Here is a 15,263-nt window from a genome sequence, read left to right on the forward strand (position 1 = left end):
AAAGACACAAGCCTGGCTGGCTTTGCCACCTGCTGACTGTAGAGCCCCAGTCACTTGGCTTTGAGTAAACATAGGCGATAGCCAGGTAGCGTTGACAGTGGGCCCTGAGTGAGACCCAGTGCTTTGCTGGCTTTAGGTCTGACCCAGTGCAGTCCCAGTGGTGATGGCCATAGGGATGTTGTGTCAGCCCACCCCCAGCTCCAAGTGGCTCAGCAGAGAGAGAGAGATAGACTGTTTTTTGGAGAGAAATTACAGGTAGAGAATAAGGGTCTCTACTGCCTGGTAGCCCAGAGAATTCTTCCAGATCTCATCTGAGACCAACAAGGCAGTTCCTCTATGAGTCTGCAAGAACCTTAGCATAACTGGGCTGGAGTGTATCTAATAAAGATACACTTTAGATCACAACACCCACATCCTTTCAAATACTTGGATAGCCTTCCCAAGGGTGGGTACAAACAAGCCCAGGCTGAGAAGACAGTGGCAGTTTGAAATCAGCCATGGAATATTTGTACCACCGAAAATGGCAAACACTACAGAACAGACTTCTGTTCCCTCCCCGACAGAGAGCCCCTTGTGTAACAACAGCACACCACTGCCCCATCCCTGAGCAGAGCGCTGTGTGTTGCAGCAGAGTGGGGGTGGGTGTCTTCTCCCTTGGGCTACAGAATACACATTTTTTTCCTCAGCATATGGATCATTCTCAAGGATAGACCATGTCTTAGGTCAAACAACAAGTCTTAAAACATTACAAAAGATTGAAATAATATCAAAGATCTTCTGTGATCACAATGGAATAAAACTAGAAATTAGTAACAAGATAAATGTTGGAAACTATACAAACACATGGAGATCAAATAATATGCTCTGAAATGACCAGTGGGTCAATGAAGAAATTAAGAAGGAAATTGAAACATTTCTTAAATGATAATGGAAACACAACATGCCAGAACCTATGGGATATGACAAAAGCAGTACTAAGAGGGAACTTTACGGCTATAAACACTTACTTTTAAAAAGTTGAAAAGCATCAAATAAACAACCTAACAATGCACCTTAAAGAAATAGAAAAGCAAGAGCAAAGCAAACCCAAAATTAGTAGAAGAAAAGAAATAATAAAGATCAGAGCAGAAATAAATGAAATTGAAATGAAGAAAACAAAACATCAATGAAAAGAATAGTTGGTTTTTGGAAAAGATAAATAACATTGATAAACTTTTAGCCTAAGAAAAAGAGAAGACCCAACTGAATAAAATCAAAGATGAAAAAGGAAACATTACAACTGATACTGCAAAAATTCAAAGGATCACTAGTGGCTATTATAAGCAACTATATACAAAGAAATAGGAAAATCAACTAAAAATGGATCAATTTCTAGACACATCCAGCCTATCAAGATTGACCCATGATGAAATCCAAAACCTGAACAGACGAGTAACAAACAATGAGATCGAAATGGTAATAAAAAGTCTCCCAGCAAATAAAAGCCTGGGACCTGGTGCTTCACTGCTGAATTCTACCAAACATTTAAAGAAAAACTCATATCAACCTTACTCAAACTATTCCAAAACTAGAGACCTTACCCAAACTATTCCAAACTCATTCTACAAGGCTAGTATTACCCTGATACCAAAACCAAAGATACATCTAAAACAGAGAACTACAGGCCAATATCACTGATGAATATCGATGCAAAAATCCTCCACAAAATATTAGCAAATTGAATTCAACAACATATTAAAGTTGGGGTGCAGTGTCCCAGGTTCACTCAACCCTTCCCCTTTTCCTGTGTCTAGTTTGGCTGTGCTTCCAGGTGGCAGCAGTGGTGGCAATGTTGGTGTGTGGGCCTCCCAGGACGAGGGGAAAGTGAGTATGCCCTTCTCGCCTCCTGCCAGGCATCTGTAGCCTGGCACCAGCTCTGGCCAGTCTTCAAGCAAGAGATCTGGAGATGTTCTTTTCCAATTTCTGGATTGGGAAATGGAGGCAAATTCTGGGTACTAGAGTCAGAACTAAGACAAGGCTGAATCAGGGAAGCCTGAGGTCCTGAGAGGCAGAGACCTGAAACCCTCTAGATCGTGTGGGGAACTGGGTGTGTGTTCTGGCCAGTTGCTTCTTCCTGTGCCTCAATGTTCCAGATACCCTTGGAGGGGCTGAGATCCTGGGGATGTCTGGAGCCTGGCTGCATGGCCTGGCCACCCTGATCCCCTTCTTGTAGGGGCATACACAGAACAAACGGGGCAGGGTGGTGGAGTGCAGCCCCTTCCCTTGGGGCCTCAGAGAGTGCACCTGTTGGTCACAGGTGAAATGGTGTCTGATCACTGGCTCCTGGAAGGGGTGAGGGTCCAGAGAAATCAGAAGGTGGAGAGACGAAGAGCATAAGGGGGTCTGGGAGGGACCACAGAGGAAGGTGGCAAAGGGGGTGCAGGGGGAGTCAGCTCACCATGGCCTCCCGGCTCTCCAGGTCCTCCAGGATGCTCGGCAGGGGCTGAGGCACCTCCTCCTCCTCATCGTCCAGATGTCCTCCTCCATCTGTGGGGGTTGGCCAAAGGGGTCTTCAGACAACCCAACAAGAGAGGTACTGTGGGCCCACCTCTGCCCCCACCCTCACTGTGTAACCCTGAGCCAGCCCCTCCCCAGAGGGAAATGAGCTGCTGTTCTTTTTTTTTTTTTTACTATTTTTTTACTTTTATTTTTACTTTTAAGAACCAAGATCTTGCTATATTTCCCAGGCACGGTCCCACTACCAGTCAGTGTGGGAGTTCTGACCTGCTCCCTTTCTGATCTGGGCCAGTTCACCCATCCTTAGGCAACCTGGTGGCCCCTTGCTCCTAGGAGGTCACCATATTGATACCGAACTTAGTGCAGACACCCGGTCGGCATAATGACTAGCTGTTCTAAAGGTCTCTTCCAACTTCTCAATCCTGTGCTGCTAACAGTTCCCCCTTCCTCCTGGGGCTCTCTCTTCTTCCTCTAAGTGATCTCCTGTACTTTCTCCAGGGAGAGCCATGAGGCTCAACTGGGCCTCTAGCTGCTGTTTCTGCTGGCTGCCAGCTTCTAGGCGCTCGTAAGGGGCCAGGAAAGAGAGTGAGAAGGCACGGAAGATGCCAGGTCGTCCCTCTTGGGGCCCTGTCCTCAGCAACTCCCTCCCCTCAGTCTCCTGCAGCTTTTGGTGGACCATCTCGCCATCGGTTTGCCCCAAGCTTCCTGCTGCTGCAGCTGGTCCACAAGCTGGGTCTGCAGCAGTAACTGCCTGAGCAGCACCTCCTTCTCAGAGGTCAGCTGCTGACAGCTGGCCACGTACTGCTGCAGGTGACCCAGGTACTAGTCTCGCTGCTGCTGCAGACTCTGAGACTCTTGGCTCTTCAGCTCCACCTGCAGGAAGGCCCTGGGCATGAGGGCACATGGTGGCTGGCTTCCAGATTCTGGGACCTTTAATAGGGTAGCAAGGGCACTGTGGGGCTCTGTCACCTGCCCAGGCCCCTGGCCCCTTGCTCCAGGCCTAAGAGGCTTCCTCCCTTGCCTAGAACCCCATACCTCCTTCCCCAGCCTCAAATCTCATGTCCTTCTTCCCACCATTTAAACTGTAGGCCACAGACTGGTGGAAAAGCAGAGGGAGCCAACCACCATCTGCTAAGTGTGCTACATGCCTAATGCTTTCCATGTATTCTCTCATTCAATTCTCAGCACCTCTGCAAGGAAAATGCTAACTTCCTTTTGAAATTAAAGAAACAGAGACTTAGAGATGAAAAGTAGTTGAATGGTGACCAGTGGAACCCAGGCCAGAATCCAGTTTGAATCTAAGGAGGCTTCTTTGTTTTGTTTTGAGACAGTGTCACTCTGTGTCCCAGGCTGGAGTGCAGTGGTTCAATCTCAGCTCACTGCAACCTCCACCCCCCAGGCTCAAGCGATTCTCATGCCTCAGCCTCCTGAGTAGCTGTGATTAAAGGCATGCGCCACCATGCCTGGCTAATTTTTTTTTTTTTTTTGTAATTTTAGTAGAGATGAGGTCTCACCACGTTGGCCAGGCTGGTCTCAAACTCCTGACCTCAAGTGATTCTCCTGCCTCAGCCTCCCAAAGTGCTGGGATTATAGGCATGAGCCACCGCCCCCGGCATAAGCAGCCTCTTGTACCACTGTCTCTTCCCCTATGATTGGGGGGCTCCATGCATCTAGCTGGGATGATGATGTCCAGACCTGGGAGGAGCCCAGGGCTACCCACCTCTAAAAGTCAGAGGGCAGGAAGCAAGAAACAGTCACAGGACTGCCCTGAAGGGTGCTAGGGTCACCTGCCCCCAGGCTGGAGCTGCCTTTGGCCTCACACCTCCCTTCTCCAGAGGCTGGTACCCGCCTCCCAGCCCTTCTTGGATGGGGTGGAGGTTACCATCTCCTTCAGGTCACCCAGCTTTTCCTGCAGCTCCTTTACTTGCTGCTCCAACTGCAGTGCGCTCTTGCTCTCTTTGTTCTGGACAAAGAGAAGCAAGCAGCGGCCACCCACTGCAGCTGGAGACCCCAGAACTTGATGTCTGCCTCCCATGTCACCGGGAAGGGTGGAGGCAAGTTAGAAAAATCATCCCCTCTCTCTCACAGCCATCAGAGCAGGGCTCTGGCTCAGAGGTTCCTTTAGCAGTACCATTTCATGTGAGGGCTACATATGCCCATTTTACAGGTGGGGAAACAAAGGCCTGGAGGGCTAGGAAGGAGGGCAGGCTCCCCAGGTGGGGCAACCTACCAGCTCCTGGAAGTCGTACTGTGGCTCGCCCAGCTGCTCGTCAAGCTCATGGTTCTGGGAGAACATGTAGCTGATGGTGGTGCAGTCATTCCGCATGGTTTGCATGTGTGTCTCTGCCGGCTTGTCCCAGAGCTTGGCTTTCTGCTCCAGTTCCAGCAGCCTCTCCTCCTTCTTCTGCAGCCTCTCCTCCTGCTCCCGCAGCCTCTCCTGTTCCAGGACTGTGTGGAACAATTCTTTTAAAAACCAGACCACGGGCTTGGAAATGACTTGATCTTTACTGACCGAGTTGTATATTGAGCCTACCCCTTGCCCTTTTATGGGGCACTATGTAGAATGGCCTGGGCTTCCCAGATCGAAACTTCTCATCTTCACTATCCAGTTCTGGAGCTGCTGTGTGGCCTTCGAGCTCTGTGTCCAGTGCTTGCTCCCCACAGTGCCCTCCAACTCACCCACAGCAGCTGACTCAGCCCCGGGCTGCCTCTAACAACCATACACAAAAGCAGCGAGAAATGAGCATGCTGCCTTCTGGGCAGGACACTCCATCCTGCAGAAGGGAACTTTAGGCTCACTCCTCCATCTGGGAAGCCAGGCTGCCAGGGGATGGGGCAGCTGGTTGGACTCACCCTGTCCTCCTCCTGCTGCTGCATGGAGACAGTAGAGAGAGCCCACTCCGACTCTCCAATACACTGCAAGGAATATTGCAGGTGGCTGGCCAGATCCTTAGATTCTCCTGTAATGAAAGAGGTTGAGATGGGGCCCAAAGGACTCCCCCTAAAGACCTGTCAAAGTGCCAGGTTGAAGGATGATGGGATGCCCAGATTCCCACCTTCAAAGTGCCTGGCAGCACGTTTAGTATGGTAAAGGGCGGTCTTCAAGTCTGCTTTTTCCAACACGAGGATGTTGATTGTCTGGAATTGAACCCTTGGGAGAAAAGCCAAGCAAGTGCTGAAAGAGAAGGAAAGAAACATTCTCTAGAGGACAGGAGAAAGATCCCCACCCGCCATTCACCTCTAACTGCTCCATTTGTGCTTTGTGTATTTCGCTGTTGGTTTTCTTTTCCTATAGGAAGAGGAAGACAGAGCTCTTACCAGGGGGAGGCAGAGATGGCACAGCAAGAGACATGCCCCCAGAATGCCACCAATGCCCCAGGACAGGCCCACCCATGGGACCACGTTATCGGGATAACCTGGGAGGATGGGGTGGAATCTGAGGGGTGAGCCTTCTTCCCCAGGCTGGGAGTGGGCGACACGAGACTGGCACCTCTACATCTGAGTGCCCCCCAAACCCAGCATTTATGTCGTGAGCAAAGAAATCACATTACTTCTTCCAGCTGATGTTCCACTTGTTTCTTCTGCTGTTTCTGTGGGGAGAGTCTAATTCAGGTGACTGAGGGTGGCCCCCTCAACTCTATTCCTCAGACCAGGAAGTGGTACGCAGGGGCCAGGAATGGATTTTAAAGGCAAAGTTCTCAGACTCAGTGGCAACAGGAACCGGTCAACCCTCCTCAAGCTCCCAAGGACAGAGGATTTGGGTCTTTGTTGGTTTTCGCCAGTAGCCACAGAACTCAGTCTGAATCTGGATTCTCTCGAAAGGACAGTAACATAAACCTCTAGAGACGGAGTTTGAGAAAGGCCCACCCTTCTGCCAGCTTGTGATTTAGAAAGGTGCCTTCATTCAACGAACATTTACTGAGCACACACAGGCCAGGTACAGTTCTTCACAACAGAGATACAGGACAGAAAAGGACAGACAGGAGCCCTTTGCCCTGAGGTTTCCATTCTAGGGACCTTTAAATCTCAGACTCTCAGAGCTAACAGAGACCTTTGATACTCTCTACCTCCTCCAGAAACACGAACCCAAGGAGGAGAGTTGGCTTGACCAGACTCAAGGGCAAATTAGAGACTGAGTCAGGGAAGAAATATGGGCCCCCTGACAACCAGTCAGGCTAGCGCTTCCCTGAAAGGTGACAACCCCAGGGTGTGTGTGGCAAGGACTAGAGCAGGGGTGTCTGGAGAAGAGTCAGCAAAGAGGGTAGCAATGGAAGAGTCATGCTGCATGCTTCTTGCTCTGGGGTCCCTCCAGGTGAGGCCTGGGCACCCCAGCTCCCCATTTGTCCTTGGCACCAGGGGCCCCCAGCCCCTTTATTCAGGGCCCCAAGGGGAAACTGGAGCCCAGGATTGGCAGAGTGGAATCAGGAGACCCCACTGGACTCTTACCAATGACTATGTTTTCAATGAGTTGACTGATTGTTGCAGAGCTCAAGTCCAGGGCTACTGCTAGTTCTTGGTACCGGCTCTGAGGCACATGCAGAGAGGAGGAGTTGGAAGAGGATTGTGGGGAGAGGTAGAGAGAACAATCATTAGGGCTGGGGTGTGTGTGGGCTGTCTCAGCTGGCGGAGGGGCACCCAGCCCCCACTGTGAGAGGAGGTTGGAAGGCTGGCCTGCAGAGTCACTGCACCTCAGCCCAGGGCCTCTTACTTCCAGATCCTTCAGAGTAGCAGATAATGCAGGGGTAATACAAATGAGAAATTCAAAGAAACAAAAACTTTCATGGGAAACAGTTATGGATATAGAGAAAGTATAAAAACAGCAAGGGACCGGGCACAGTGGCTTGCGCATGTAACTCCAGCACTTTGGGAGGCTGAGGCTGGTGGATCACTTGAGGTAAGGAGTTCAAGACCAGTCTGTCCAACATGGTGAAACCTCGTCTCTACTAAAAATACAAAGATTAGCTGGGCATGGTGGCAGGTGCCTGTAATCCCAGCTACTCAGGAGGCTAAGGCAAAAGAATCGCTTGAACCCGGGAGGCAGAGGTTGCAGTGAGCAGAGATTGCGCCACACTACTGCACTCCAGTCTGGGTGACAGAGTGAGACTCTGTCTCAAAAAAAAAAAAAAAAAAAAAAACCCAAATCCCATATTCCTGCTTTGTACATTATTCCCAAATTACTTTTAAATTTTAAGGTATGTCTCACCATTTCCAAGATGATAAAAGATGCAGGGAAGGAAAAAAAACCCAATCAATCAAGCGGGTGAAGAAGCAGACAGAAACAGGCTGAAGGTTAATGGCAGCAACATAAAATAAGCCAGAAGCAAAGTATCCTCCAAACCAGAGAAGCCTCAAGAACATGCACAGCTGGAGACAGCAAGCCAGAGACGGATCTCGGCACTGCCTCACCTTCCACTTGTCCAATGGGGGAGCGCTACCCCATTGGAGTGGTTAAGGTTGGACACCAGCACCTTCAGAATGTCCTGAATCTACAGGAGATGACAAGGGAAAAACAAGGACAGGGGGAAAGACAGAAGTGGCTTAGAGAGAAGCAAGAAAGTCAGGGTAGGAGGAAGATGTGGGTTCAGAGAAAGGAAACGCTGAAGAAGAGCAGAGGAGATTAAAACCATGGCCTGTGCCATTCTTCCAAATGGCCAACTGCTGCCTTGCCAGGGGCAAGAACAAATAGATGGAAAAGTCCCCTGAGTGATGCAGTCACAGAGTGGAGTCAGCTGACCAATGAAGCTCTTAATACGCTCACTGGACCCCTCTCCTCAGGCCCAGGCCGTGGGCGATGAATCTGGTAGAGCGCCAGACCTCCACCTCCATTAAAAAAACCAGACTTCTGAGTAAGGGTTCACTTGAACTAAGGTGACTCCAGCTGAAAAACAAGTTTGAAAGACACTGATCTTATCCAGTATCATGTTATAGAGGAGAAAACTGAGGCTCAGGGGAAATAGTGATTTTTCTGTGGTCACCCAGCAAGCTGGTGGCAAGTAAGATCTTCTCTTACACCATACGCTGGGGCCCTTTCAGTGACTCCTAAAGGGATAGCCTGATGGCAAGTGGCTTTTCTCATTGGCCTGGCTTCCCCTTGAGACTGGAGATGAGGAAAATCAAACAGCAATGACCATTTCCTGGGTGTCCTGTGTATTTACAGTAGGCCATGTACTAGGGATTCACATAAAAACAACAATAACAAATCTCATTTAAACTTCACAAATGGAAGTCAAACAATACCACCTCTATTATATAGATGTGAAAAGAAAGGCCCAAAGAGCTCAAGTAACTTGCCCTAAATCATATCCCTAGCAGACAGAGAGGTAGGATTCAAACCCAGAATTCTTAACCAGTACCCAGCAATCTTAACAATTACCCTCTACTGCCCCTTGGGCACCCTGTCCCCAGGACCTGGCCAGCCAAAACTCACATCCCCAGGTGAGTGGCAACCACCAGAAGTGGTTGTCTCAGTCCTTGGAGATGCAAGCCCAAAGAGCCCAGGGAGGTCAGGTTTGGGGGGTGCAGGAGGTCAGGGCCTAGTTTGGAGCAGGGAGCCCCAGGACTCACCTGCCCAAGGTCATCCTGGGGTGACTGTTGAGGGCAGGGGCTGGGCTGCTGGGGAAACAGGGCTGGCTAACAATATTTTGGTGGGGGAAGTGCAGAGGCAACGGGGTGCCCAACCTGGTTTGCCTCAGGAGTGGCACAGACTCTAGCAGTAGTCCTGCCGTCAGAGGAGGTCTGCAGGTGGGTCAGGGGCTATGACCTGGTGGTTTTTACCTTTTTCTTGGCTGCAGTCAATTTGCTCTGTTGAGTCTCTTCCTACATGGTGGAGTGGGGAGGGAGGCTGGGTTGGGGCCACATCAGCGCAATCCAGGCAAGACTGCTAAACACCTCCAGTCACCTACCAGTTAGCTGTGCAACTGAGCCAGAGGAGGGATAACCAGGGCCACACTAGAACACAGAATAGGGGCATGGCCTCAATGCTGCCAAGCCCATTGGTTGATAAGAAAGATGAAAGGGAAAGGAGGTGTGACCAGGCAGCAGTGTGTCCAGAGGACCTGTGGCATCACAAGGAAAGCTGCCCATGCAACTGCTGGCCCCTCCCACTCTGGGAGAGGGGAGGGGCCGGCTTTCACTGGGTGTCTGCTTAGCTTTCTGCAAGACTATTCACACTGGCCGTCAGAGTTCCTTTCCAAGAAGACCTGAGAGGCTGCTTTCTGTCTCCTGCCCTGGACCCTCCTGTGCCACTGAACCCTCTTTCCTGGGGGCCTCAGACCCCAGGGCTCAGGAGGTGGGTGAGGAACGGACTCCACAGTTTCTTTCCTGACTCCTCACAGCTCTGCCCCAGACTTCCCCTTCCCAGAAATCACCTCCAAGGACCTCCATACAGTGCTCCCCACAACCTCCCTCTCAGAACGCCCCCTTCCTAGAGGGTCCCTACCCTGATCCTGGGAGCATATCTGCCCCCTTTCCAGTTGGATCCAGTCCTAGGCACTCCTACTTCCCAGCTGCTCTTCCTCCTGCACCCCCACAGTACCCCTTTCTCTAAGAGTGGGCCATGGGTCCAATCAGGCATTTCCCTCGGATTCCTCTCCATGACTGAACCAGGACTTACACGAAGTTGCCACGGGGCCTTCCAATCCCCTGCAAGTATGTCTTTCCCACCCCCCATCCCACCCCCCACCGCCAAAGTCCCCATCCCCGACCCTCCCTCCGTGTGAGTCACTGCCTCCCCTGGCCCTCCTCTCCATCCCAACAGCAGCTAATCCCCCCTCTTCCAGGTCTTCTCCCAGCTGACTGAGGACCTCCAGGTCATTTCTCAATCTCTCCCCTTCCTTTCCTCTTGCCCACCAGTCTTCAAATAAGTGCTGTCCTGTCCTAGGCCAACTCCTCTACCTCCCCATCCTGTCTCCTGCCTCTACAGATGCCTTTCACTCCAGTCCAGTACTAGCTATCTCTCCTGCTCACTGGTTTCACCCCTTACCCAGCCCTAAACAAACCCACAGCTCCCCAATCAGGAAAATGCTTGGTGTTCACCCTGGCCACTCCTTTAGCTGCTAATAGTCTCTCCTCTTCTCTTGCAAGCCACCCCCAAAACTCAGCCTCCACCTTCTCTCATCCCCCACATGGAGTTACCACTACCCCTACCTCCACTCTCAAGTTACATTGTGAAAGACTTAGTATTTGTTTGTTCACTAATTTAGCAACTGTGGGGATGCAGGTTTGTGCCAGATGGCCCCTGCCCTCCAGGAGGCACAGGCAAAAAAAAAAAAAAGCAGTTCCAGGACAAGTATGCACATGGTTCTGAGAAGGGGAGCCCAGGCTTGGGCTTGCAAAGAAGCCTCCCCAGAGATGGCAAGGTCAGAGGCAAGGCCAGAAGGGCGAGCCACAGTGAGCCCAGATGATGATGACAGGGAGGCAACCACAGTTTGCCAAAAGCACTGGGCTGATTTCGTTCTGCTCTGAGAATGAGTTGGTATCTGCTATCTTTGACCATGGGTGACTGACTGCAGATCATGCCTTTCTCATTCATGCTAATTTATTTTCTTCCCCTCCACCCCCTTTTTTTTTTTGAGACAGGGTCTCACTCTGTCACCCAGGCTGGAGTGCAATGGCACAAACTGGGCTCACTGCAACCTCTGCCTCCCAGGCTCAAGCCATCCTCCCACCTCAGCCTCCCCAGTAGCTGGGACCACAGGTGTGTGCCACCACACCTGGCTAATTTTTGTTTGTAAAATTAGCCCCAGTACAGATGGGGTTTCTCCATGTTGCCCAGGCTGGTCTCGAACTTGTGAGCTCAAAGCAATCTGCCTGCCTCAGCCTCCCAAACTGCTGGGATTACAGGCATGAGCCACTGCGCCTGGCCTAGAAAAATAATCCACTTCTAATCTAGCAAATGTTGTGTTCTTGTTTACTATTTGAGCATTAATAACACCAAGTGACTAACATTGTCCTCATGAGCTGTATGCTAGGAATAAAAGCTTGCCACAGTGGAATTATCTAAACTAGAAGAAATCAATACCATGGATCCCAACAAAAATCACCAAAAGGGACCACATGTTCATTTTATTTGATATATTTCTGGAAAAAAAGTTTGCCATAGCAAAATGGAGACGGGAGCCAAGCAGCAAAATACATCCGTAGTGAGGTAGAGAAAACAGTACCCACTAGAAGTCTTTTCAGGAAGGGTGCCATTTTGGGTTGGAGAAACTCCTTGAAAGTTAATTTGGGGGAGAAGGAGAGTCCTTGAGGGACCAGGGTAAGGTCAGAACGTTTCCTGGGAGAAAGGGGAACATTTCTCTGGCTAATAAGGGCACAGTGCTGGACAGGGTGAAGAAGAAAAAGTCAGTCAAGAGTGGTACATTTCAGAGCATGAAAGGCCTCACACTGCATAAAATGGACTACATCTTAAGACTTCCAATTTTCAGTAAGACTCTTAGGCCCGTATAAAATTCAGGAGCCTGTGGATTTTTTGGTGTGGAAACCACTGAAGAGGCAGATTGTACGTCTAAATTGCAAGGGCGAGACTTAAGTATGAATTGGGAATTTAGAGTGTAGCAAATTAGTCAGACATTAGATAATAAGTAAGCAAAGTTTATGAACAATTCACCAAGAAATACAAATGGCTCTTTAACATATGAAAATATAACTGTGCAAGGAAAAAAAAACATGCAAATTAGTTTCCAAGAGATACTTTCCATTTCTTGCATTGGCTAAAAACAAAAATTTCACTGACATAATTATGAGGACAAATGCATTCATTAGTGGGAATTGGTAAAACTTCCATTGAGACCAGTTTGGCAATAACTACCAAAATTTAAAATGCACATAATCTTTAACTTAATTATTTCAATTCTAGTAATTTATTCTATAGGCATAGATGTGGGAAATGACTTTACATACAAAGGTATTCGATGCAGCATTATTTGTAATAACCAATGCCTCAAACCAACCTAGATAGAGGTTAAATAACTTATAAGTCCATACTATATGGCGCATGAAAAAGAAAGAGGCAACTATTTACATATTAATATAGAATAATTGCCAAGATATATTATTAACAGATAAAGTGCAGAAAATGCATATAGTATCTGTATTAATAAAAAGGCAAAAATAAAGAGGAATATTATATACATAATTGCTTGTATACTTAGGAAATATTTCTGGAAGGATATTCAAAATGCTAAAAGTGGTTCTAAAGAGGAGAACTGGGTAGTGCGGGGACAGGGAAGAGAAGACTTTTTACTCTATACCTTTAATGCATTTTGAATTTTGTACTATATGGATGTATTACCTACTCCAATAATAGCGACTAAGAAAATGAAAAGCACAACATATCAAGAATTGTGATAAATGCTAAGAAGGAGAAATATAGAACAATTAGAAGAAACAACGGGGAGCCAATCTAGACTTGTTTGGACAGGGAAATTTTTCCTGGGTAAGAGATGTTTAAAATGAGACCTAAAGGGTAAGGCATTAGCTTAGGAAAAGGGGATGAAGACATGTGCGGGCCAGGAAAGAATTCTAAGGCAAAGGAAGAACTTGTGCAAAGGCCCTGAGGATGGAAGAATCTCAGCCAGTTTGCAGCACAGAATGAAGACCAGTGTGAAAAGAGAAAAAGGTAACAGGATTGGTTGCAATAGGAGAAGAGGTAGGAGTGCAGATCCACAAAGGCCATATGAGGAATTTTATTGTAAGGGCATTGGGAAGGCACTAGAGAATTTTGAGCAAGGAATGGCATGGTCAGAATGAACACTTAATAAACTCATGTTAGCTCATGAGTAGAGACTGAATTGGGAGGGGGACAAAAATTGATAATCTAGGGTAAACTAAAGGATACTGCAAATGAGATGATGAAACACTTCACTTGGACTAGTGTGATGGCAAAGGAGATGGAGAAAAAGTAAATGGGATCTCAAGTTTAGAGGTGGAAAAACCTCCAATATACATAATTGGATATGGGGGAATGAGGGAAAGGGAAATGGATGTTAAAGGAAGACTGCCAGGTTTCTAACTTTGAAAGCTGCTGGATGAGTGGTACAGCCAATTACTGAAATGGGAAGACTTAAGGACAAAGATGTTTGTAGAAAGCTCATGAGGCTGTTTCCCAATATATAAAATCTCCCTGAAAGGGGTCCTGTGAGGAGCAAATGACATTCTTTATTCAATAACTAGAAGCCATTGCTATAATGTTTCAAAATCTCTTCTTTGATCCCAGATCTTGTGAGGAAGATAGAGCACTTTCTGTACAAGGGCATTTTTCAATAAGAAAGGACATTGGTTTCTCAAATTGCAATCACTAAACTTAATGTGCTTTAATTATATACATAATTAGAACAATCTCTTTTTAAAAAACAATAGGTTGGATACTGTGGTTCACACCTGTAATCCCAACACTTTGAGAGGCTGAGGCAGGAGGATTGCTTGAGCCCAGGAGTTCAATACCAGCCTGGGCAACATAGTGAGACCCATCTCTACAAAAAATTTTAAAATGAGCCTGGCATGGTGGTATGTGCCTGTAGTCCTAGCTACTTCGGAGACTGAGGAGAGAGGATCTCCTGAGCCCAGGAGCTCAAGGTTGCAGTGAGCTATGATTGCACCACTGAACTCCAGCCTGGGTAACAGAGTGAGATCCACTGTAAAACAAACAAACAAAAAGTATGTTCACAGGAAAATCCCAGAAATCACATAGAACATGTTTCTTGTGTCACAGATGGATCTTCATTTCCCTTAGCAAATCTCCTCAAATGTGACCCTGCTTATCAAGATTATTCAAATCATATAGCTGTGCTGGGCATAGAAAAAAATGGCATTTATCTATTTTTATGGTGGGGGCTGAGGACATAGAAGAGGAATCAGGCATCGGTAACTTTTCAACACCCCCAATGTATGTATAAATAAGGAGCTACAGTTGAGTTTTTACATTTTTAATGTTTTATCATTTGTACTGACAAGGTTCATAGCCAGATTTGTTCTGATGCCACCTGCTGGGCAAGTCTGTAACATCTTATTCCTCTTTGGAAGTGTCCAGTCCTCCCAAAACCTATACCACAAACTCTTTGAGAGTCCAGCCAACACTTTGGGAAATATCACTTCAAAATAATATGAAGCTTCAGTGGACTTCATGAAGCATTTTCAGTATGCCTATTCTTGATACTACAGATATACTCAATAGCAATCAATGGTGAATGTGGACAAAGGCATAATACTGCATTGTTTGTGAGAAAAAATACTGGAAACATGGAAATGTCCATCACCAGTTACTGTTTAAATAAACTAAGATACATCTATACTAAGACATATTATGCAGCCTGTAAAAGTCCTTAGGTTGTTAAAATAGTTACATAAAAGAAGTGTAGAAAATATAGTACGCTTCCATTCATGTTTAAAAAAATAATAAGGGGGAGGCCAGCTGCATTAGCTCATGCCAGAACTATGGGAAGTCGAGGTAGGAGGCCAGGAGTTTGAGACCAGCCTAGGCAACACAGTGAGACCCCCTGTCTCTACAAAAAATAAAAAATGAAAGGAAGAGATATTGGCACATTTTAGAAATACAGTTTGGAAAAGAAAACACAACAAACTGGTAAGATATTTGTCTCTGTGGAGGGAGTAGAGGCACTAGGGGAGTTAAGATGGGAAGGTGTTGCTTTTCTTTATGATTCTACAAAATTTAACTTTGTATTATCCATGTACTTTTAATTTTAAAAACAGTTAATGAGGCCAGGCGCGATGGCTCACACCTGTAATCCCAGCACTTTGGGAGGCTAAGG

The 15,263-nt window shown here is 47.5% G+C and overlaps 1 pseudogene; it reads right to left on the reverse strand.

The window, feature by feature from the left end:
* Positions 1-2,926: 2,926 nt before the first annotated feature.
* LOC116481574 (golgin subfamily A member 2-like) lies at positions 2,927-4,531 on the reverse strand (annotated as a pseudogene).
* Positions 4,532-15,263: the final 10,732 nt, after the last annotated feature.

Source organism: Hylobates moloch, unplaced genomic scaffold (genome assembly GCF_009828535.3).
Source record: "Hylobates moloch isolate HMO894 unplaced genomic scaffold, HMol_V3 SCAFFOLD_14, whole genome shotgun sequence".
Taxonomy (NCBI): domain Eukaryota; kingdom Metazoa; phylum Chordata; class Mammalia; order Primates; family Hylobatidae; genus Hylobates; species Hylobates moloch.